Below are 7,585 nucleotides of genomic sequence, written 5' to 3' on the forward strand. Positions count from 1 at the left end.
CTGAGCTCACGAACCCCTTAAAAATGGTAAAAAAAACCAATTCAGGCTTTTGAATCGCCTAATTTTGATGTCCGAGCTAGGAGTTAGGCCCAAATTACGATTTTGGGCACAAATGAATGCCAAGCTTTGCTGGAATCGCTCAATTCTGATGTCCGAGCTAGGAGTTCGTCCCAGATTACGATGTTGGGCCAAGATGAGTACGAAACTGACACGAAAAATCGAACTTCAACGAATTCATCTTCTAAGCTCACCAACCCCTTAAAAATGGTAAAAAAACATATCAGGCTTTGCAATCGCTTAATTCTGATGTCCGAGCTAAGAGTTAGGCCCAAATTACGATTTTGGGCCAAGATGAGCAAGAAACGGACGCGAAAAATCTGACTTCAACGAATTTAGCTTCTCAGCTCACGGGCCCTTAGAAATAGGAAAAAAAAACATTTCAGGCTTTTGAATCTCTCAATTTTGAGGTCCGAGCTAGGAGTTAGTCCCAAATTACAATTTTGATCCAAGATGAGGAGGACACAGACGCGAAAAATTTGCCTGCAAGGAATTCAGCTTTCGAGCTCGAACCCCTTAGAAATGGTAAAAAAAACATGTCAGGCTTTGGAATCGCTCAATTCTGATGTCCTAGCTAGGAGTTAGGTCGAAATTACGATGTTGGGCCAAGATAAGCAAGAAACGGACGCGAAAAATCGGACTTCAACAAATTTCGCTTCTCAGCTCACGATCCCTTAGAAATGGTAAAAAAAACATTTCAGGCTTTTGAATCGCTCAATTTTGAGGTCCGAGCTAGGAGTTAGTCCAAAATTGCAGATTTGAGCCAAGATGAGTAGGACACAAACGAGAAAAATTAGGCTTCAAGGAATTCAACTTCTAAGCTCACGAACCCCTTAGAAATCGTAAAAAAAAACGTCAAGCTTTGGAATCGCTCAATTCAGTTGTCCAAGATAGGAGTTAGGTCGAAATTACGATGTTGGGCCAAGATGAGCATGAAACAGCCACGGAAAATCGGACTTCAACGAATTCAGCTTCTAAGCTCACGAACCCCTTAGAAATGGTAAAAGACACTTCTGGCTTTTTTGAATCGCTCAATTTTGATGTCCGAGCTAGGAGTTAGGCCCAAATTACAATTTTGGGCACACATGAATGTCAGCCTTTGGAATCACTCAATTCTGATGTTCAAGCTAGGAGTTCGTCCCAGATTACGATGTTGGGCCAAGATAAGTACGAAACTGAAACGAAAAATTGAACTTCAACGAATTCAGCTTCTAAGCTCACCAACCCCTTAAAAATGGTAAAAAAACATATCAGGCTTTGGAATCGCTCAATTCTGATGTCCGAGCTAAGAGTTAGGCCCAAATTACGATTTTGGGCCAAGATGAGCAAGAAACGGACGCGAAAAATCGGACTTCAACGAATTTAGCTTCTCAGCTCACGGGACCTTAGAAATGGTAAAAAAAACATTTCAGGCTTTTGAATCTCTCAATTTTGAGCTCCGAGCTAGGAGTTAGTCCCATATTACAATTTTGATCCAAGATGAGAAGGACACAGACGTAAAAAATTTGCCTGCAAGGAATTCAGCTTTCAAGCTCGAACCCCTTAGAAATGGTAAAAAAAAACATGTTACGCTTTGGAATCGTTCAATTCTGATGTCCTTGCTAGGAGTTAGGTCGAAATTACGATGTTGGGCCAAGATAAGCAAGAAACGGAGGCGAAAAATCGGACTTCAACAAATTTAGCTTCTCAGCTCACGAACCCTTAGAAATGGTAAAAAAAAAACATTTCAGGGTTTTGAATCGCTCAATTTTGAGGTCCGAGCTAGGAGTTAGTCCCAAATTACAATTTTGAGCCAAGATGAGAAGGACACAGACGCGAAAAATTTGGCTGCATGGAATTCAGCTTCTGAGTTCGAACCACGTAGAAATGGTAAAAACACATGTTAGGCTTTGGAATCGCTCAATACTGATGTCCGAGCGAGGAGTTAGGTCGAAATTACGATGTTGGGCCAAGATAAGCAAGAAACGGACGCGAAAAAATTTGTCTTCAACAAATTTAGCTTCTCAGCTCACGAACCCTTATAAATGGTAAAAAAAAAAATCAGGCTTTTGAATCGCTCAATTTTGAGGTCCGAACTAGGAGTTAGTCCCAAATTACAATTTTGAGCCAAGATGCGAAGGACACATACGCGAAAAATTGGGTTGTAAAGAATTCAGCTTCTGAGCTCACGAACCCCTTAGAATTGGTAAAAAAACATGTCAGGCTTTGAAATCGCTAAATTCTGGTGTGTCCGAGATAGGAGTTAGGTCGAAATTACGATGTTGGACAAGATGAGCATGAAACTGACAAGAAAAATCGGACTTCAACTAATTCAGCTTCAGAGCTCACGAACCCCTTAAAAATGGTAAAAAAAAAAATATCAGGCTTTGGAATCGCTCAATTCTGATGTCCGGGCTAAGAGTTAGGCCTAAATTATGATTTTGGGCCAAGATGAGCAAGAAACGGACGTGAAAACTCGGATTTCAACAAATTTAGCTTCTCAGCTCACGGGCCCATAGAAATGGGAAAAAAAAAACATTTCAGGCTTTTGAATCTCTCAATTTTGAGGTCCGAGCTAGGAGTTAGTCCCAAATTACAATTTTGATCCAAGATGAGAAGGACACAGACGCGAAAAATTTGCCTGCAAGGAATTCAGCTTTCGAACTCGAACCCCTTAGAAATGGTAAAAAAAACATGTTAGGCTTTGGAATCGCTTAATTCTGATGTCCGGGCTAGGAGTTAGGTTGAAATTACGATGTTGGGCCAAGATAAGCAAGAAACGGACGCGAAAAATCGGACTTCAACAAATTTAGCTTCTCAGCTCACGAACCCTTAGAAATGGTAAAAAAACATTTCAGGCTTTTGAATCGCTCAATTTTGAGGTCCGAGCTAGGAGTTAGTCCAAAAGTGCAGTTTTGAGCCAAGATGAGTAGGACACAGACGAGAAAAATTGGGCTTCAAGGAATTCAACTTCTTAGCTCACGAACCCCTTAAAAATGGTAAAACAAAATGTCAAGCTTTGGAATCGCTCAATTTTGATGTCCAAGATAGGAGTTAGGTCGAAATTACAATGTTGGGCCAAGATGAGCATGAAACAGACACGAAAAATCGGACTTCAACGAATTCAGCTTCTGAGCTCACGAACCCCTTAGAATTTGTAAAAAAACATGTCAGGCTTTGAAATTGCTAAGTTCTGGTGTCCGAGATAGGAGTTAGGTCGAAATTACGATGTTGGACAAGATGAGCATGAAACTGACAAGAAAAATCGGACTTCAACGAATTCAGCTTCAGAGCTCACGAACCCTTAGAAATGGTAAAAAAAAACATATCAGGCTTTGGAATCGCTCAATTCTGATGTCCGGGCTAAGAGTTAGGCCTAAATTACGATTTTGGGCCAAGATGAGCAAGAAACGGACGTGAAAACTCGGATTTCAACAAATTTAGCTTCTCAGCTCACGGGCCCATAGAAATGGGAAAAAAAAACATTTCAGGCTTTTGAATCTCTCAAATTTGAGGTCCGAGCTAGGAGTTAGTCCCAAATTACAATTTTGATCCAAGATGAGAAGGACACTGACGAGAAAAATTTGCCTGCAAGGAATTCAACTTTCGAACTCGAACCCCTTAGAAATGGTAAAAAAAACATGTCAGGCTTTGGAATCGCTTAATTCTGATGTCCGGGCTAGGAGTTAGGTCCAAATTACGATGTTGGGCCAAGATAAGCAAGAAACGGACGCGAAAAATCGGACTTCAACAAATTTAGCTTCTCAGCTCACGAACCCTTAGAAATGGTAAAAAAACATTTCAGGCTTTTGAATCGCTCAATTTTGAGGTCCGAGGTAGGAGTTAGTCCAAAAGTGCAGTTTTGAGCCAAAATGAGTAGGACACAGACGAAAAAAATTGGGCTTCAAGGAATTCAACTTCTTAGCTCACGAACCCCTTAAAAATGGTAAAACAAAATGTCAAGCTTTGGAATAGCTCAATTTTGATGTCCAAGATAGCAGTTAGGTCGAAATTACAATGTTGGGCCAAGATGAGCATGAAACAGACACGAAAAATCGGACTTCAACGAATTCAGCTTCTGAGCTCACGAACCCCTAAAATTGGTAAAAAAAAACATGTCAGGCGTTGAAATCGCTAAGTTCTGGTGTCCGAGATAGGAGTTAGGTCGAAATTACGATGTTGGACAAGATAAGCATGAAACTGACAAGAAAAATCGGACTTCAACGAATTCAGCTTCAGAGCTCACGAACCCCTTAGAAATGGTAAAAAAAACATATCAGGCTTTGGAATCGCTCAATTCTGATGTCCGGGCTAAGAGTTAGGCCTAAATTACGATTTTGGGCCAAGATGAGCAAGAAACGGACGTGAAAACTCGGATTTCAACAAATTTAGCTTCTCAATGGGAAAAAAAAACATTTCAGGCTTTTGAATCTCTCAATTTTGAGGTCCGAGCTAGGAGTTAGTCCCAAATTACAATTTTGATCCAAGATGAGAAGGACACAGACGCGAAAAATTTGCCTGCAAGGAATTCAGCTTTCGAACTCGAACCCCTTAGAAATGGTAAAAAAACATGTCAGGCTTTGGAATCGCTTAATTCTGATGTCCGGGCTAGGAGTTAGGTCGAAATTACGATGTTGGGCCAAGATGAGCAAGAAACGGACGCGAAAAATCGGACTTCAACAAATTTAGCTTCTCAGCTCACGAACCCTTAGAAATGGTAAAAAAATATTTCAGGCTTTTGAATCGCTCAATTTTGAGGTCCGAGCTAGGAGTTAGTCCAAAAGTGCAGTTTTGAGCCAAGATGAGTAGGACACAGACGAGAAAAATTGGGCTTCAAGGAATTCAACTTCTTAGCTCACGAACCCCTTAAAAATGGTAAAACAAAATGTCAAGCTTTGGAATCGCTCAATTTTGATGTCCAAGATAGGAGTTAGGTCGAAATTACAATGTTGGGCCAAGATGAGCATGAAACAGACACGAAAAATCGGACTTCAACGAATTCAGCTTCTGAGCTCACGAACCCCTTAGAATTGGTAAAAAAACATGTCAGGCTTTGAAATTGCTAAGTTCTGGTGTCCGAGATAGGAGTTAGGTCGAAATTACGATGTTGGACAAGATGAGCATGAAACTGACAAGAAAAATCGGACTTCAACGAATTCAGCTTCAGAGCTCACGAACCCTTAGAAATGGTAAAAAAAAACATATCAGGCTTTGGAATCGCTCAATTCTGATGTCCGGGCTAAGAGTTAGGCCTAAATTACGATTTTGGGCCAAGATGAGCAAGAAACGGACGTGAAAACTCGGATTTCAACAAATTTAGCTTCTCAGCTCACGGGCCCATAGAAATGGGAAAAAAAAACATTTCAGGCTTTTGAATCTCTCAAATTTGAGGTCCGAGCTAGGAGTTAGTCCCAAATTACAATTTTGATCCAAGATGAGAAGGACACTGACGAGAAAAATTTGCCTGCAAGGAATTCAACTTTCGAACTCGAACCCCTTAGAAATGGTAAAAAAAACATGTCAGGCTTTGGAATCGCTTAATTCTGATGTCCGGGCTAGGAGTTAGGTCCAAATTACGATGTTGGGCCAAGATAAGCAAGAAACGGACGCGAAAAATCGGACTTCAACAAATTTAGCTTCTCAGCTCACGAACCTTAGAAATGGTAAAAAAACATTTCAGGCTTTTGAATCGCTCAATTTTGAGGTCCGAGGTAGGAGTTAGTCCAAAAGTGCAGTTTTGAGCCAAAATGAGTAGGACACAGACGAAAAAAATTGGGCTTCAAGGAATTCAACTTCTTAGCTCACGAAACCCTTAAAAATGGTAAAACAAAATGTCAAGCTTTGGAATAGCTCAATTTTGATGTCCAAGATAGCAGTTAGGTCGAAATTACAATGTTGGGCCAAGATGAGCATGAAACAGACACGAAAAATCGGACTTCAACGAATTCAGCTTCTGAGCTCACGAACCCCTTAAAATTGGTAAAAAAAACATGTCAGGCGTTGAAATCGCTAAGTTCTGGTGTCCGAGATAGGAGTTAGGTCGAAATTACGATGTTGGACAAGATGAGCATGAAACTGACAAGAAAAATCGGACTTCAACGAATTCAGCTTCAGAGCTCACGAACCCCTTAGAAATGGTAAAAAAAACATATCAGGCTTTGGAATCGCTCAATTCTGATGTCCGGGCTAAGAGTTAGGCCTAAATTACGATTTTGGGCCAAGATGAGCAAGAAACGGACGTGAAAACTCGGATTTCAACAAATTTAGCTTCTTAATGGGAAAAAAAAACATTTCAGGCTTTTGAATCTCTCAATTTTGAGGTCCGAGCTAGGAGTTAGTCCCAAATTACAATTTTGATCCAAGATGAGAAGGACACAGACGCGAAAAATTTGCCTGCAAGGAATTCAGCTTTCGAACTCGAACCCCTTAGAAATGGTAAAAAAAAAATGTCAGGCTTTGGAATCGCTTAATTCTGATGTCCGGGCTAGGAGTTAGGTCGAAATTACGATGTTGGGCCAAGATAAGCAAGAAACGGACGCGAAAAATCGGACTTCAACAAATTTAGCTTCTCAGCTCACGAACCCCTTAGAAATGGTAAAAAAACATTTCAAGGCTTTTGAATCGCTCAATTTTGAGGTCCGAGCTAGGAGTTAGTCAAAAGTGCAGTTTTGAGCCAAGATGAGTAGGACACAGATGAGAAAAATTGGGCTTCAAGGAATTCAACTTCTTAGCTCACGAACCCCTTAAAAATGGTAAAAAAAAATGTCAAGCTTTGGAATCGCTCAATTTTGATGTCCAAGATAGGAGTTAGGTCGAAATTACAATGTTGGGCCAAGATGAGCATGAAACAGACACGAAAAATCGGACTTCAACGAATTCAGCTTCTGAGCTCACGAACCCCTTAGAATTGGTAAAAAAACATGTCAGGCTTTGAAATCGCTAAATTCTGGTGTCCGAGATAGGAGTTAGGTCGATATTACGATGTTGGACAAGATGAGCATGAAACTGACAAGAAAAATTGGACTTCAACGAATTCAGCTTCAGAGCTCACGAACCCCTTAGAAATGGTAAAAAAAACATATCAGGCTTTGGAATCGCTCAATTCTGATGTCCGGGCTAAGAGTTAGCCCAAATTACGATTTTGGGCCAAGATGAGCAAGAAACGGACGTGAAAACTCGAATTTCAACAAATTTAGCTTCTCAGCTCACGGGCCTATAGAAATGGGAAAAAAAAACATTTCAGGCTTTTGAATCTCTCAATTTTGAGGTCCGAGCTAGGAGTTAGTCCCAAATTACAATTTTGATCCAAGATGAGAAGGACACAGACGCGAAAAATTGGCTCCAAGGAATTCAGCTTTCGAACTCGAAACCCCATAGAAAGGTAAAAAAACATGTTAGGCTTTGGAATCGCTTAATTCTAATGTCCGAGCTAGGAGTTCGCCGAAATTATGGGCCAAGATAAGCAAGAAACGGACGCGAAAAATCGGACTTCAAACAAATTTAGCTTCTCAGCTCACGAACCCTTAGAAATGGTGAAAAAACATTTCAG

The sequence above is a fragment of the Beta vulgaris genome, unplaced genomic scaffold, assembly GCF_026745355.1.
Source record: "Beta vulgaris subsp. vulgaris cultivar EL10 unplaced genomic scaffold, EL10.2 EL10_2_Chr_UnSca2, whole genome shotgun sequence".
NCBI lineage: Eukaryota > Viridiplantae > Streptophyta > Magnoliopsida > Caryophyllales > Amaranthaceae > Beta > Beta vulgaris.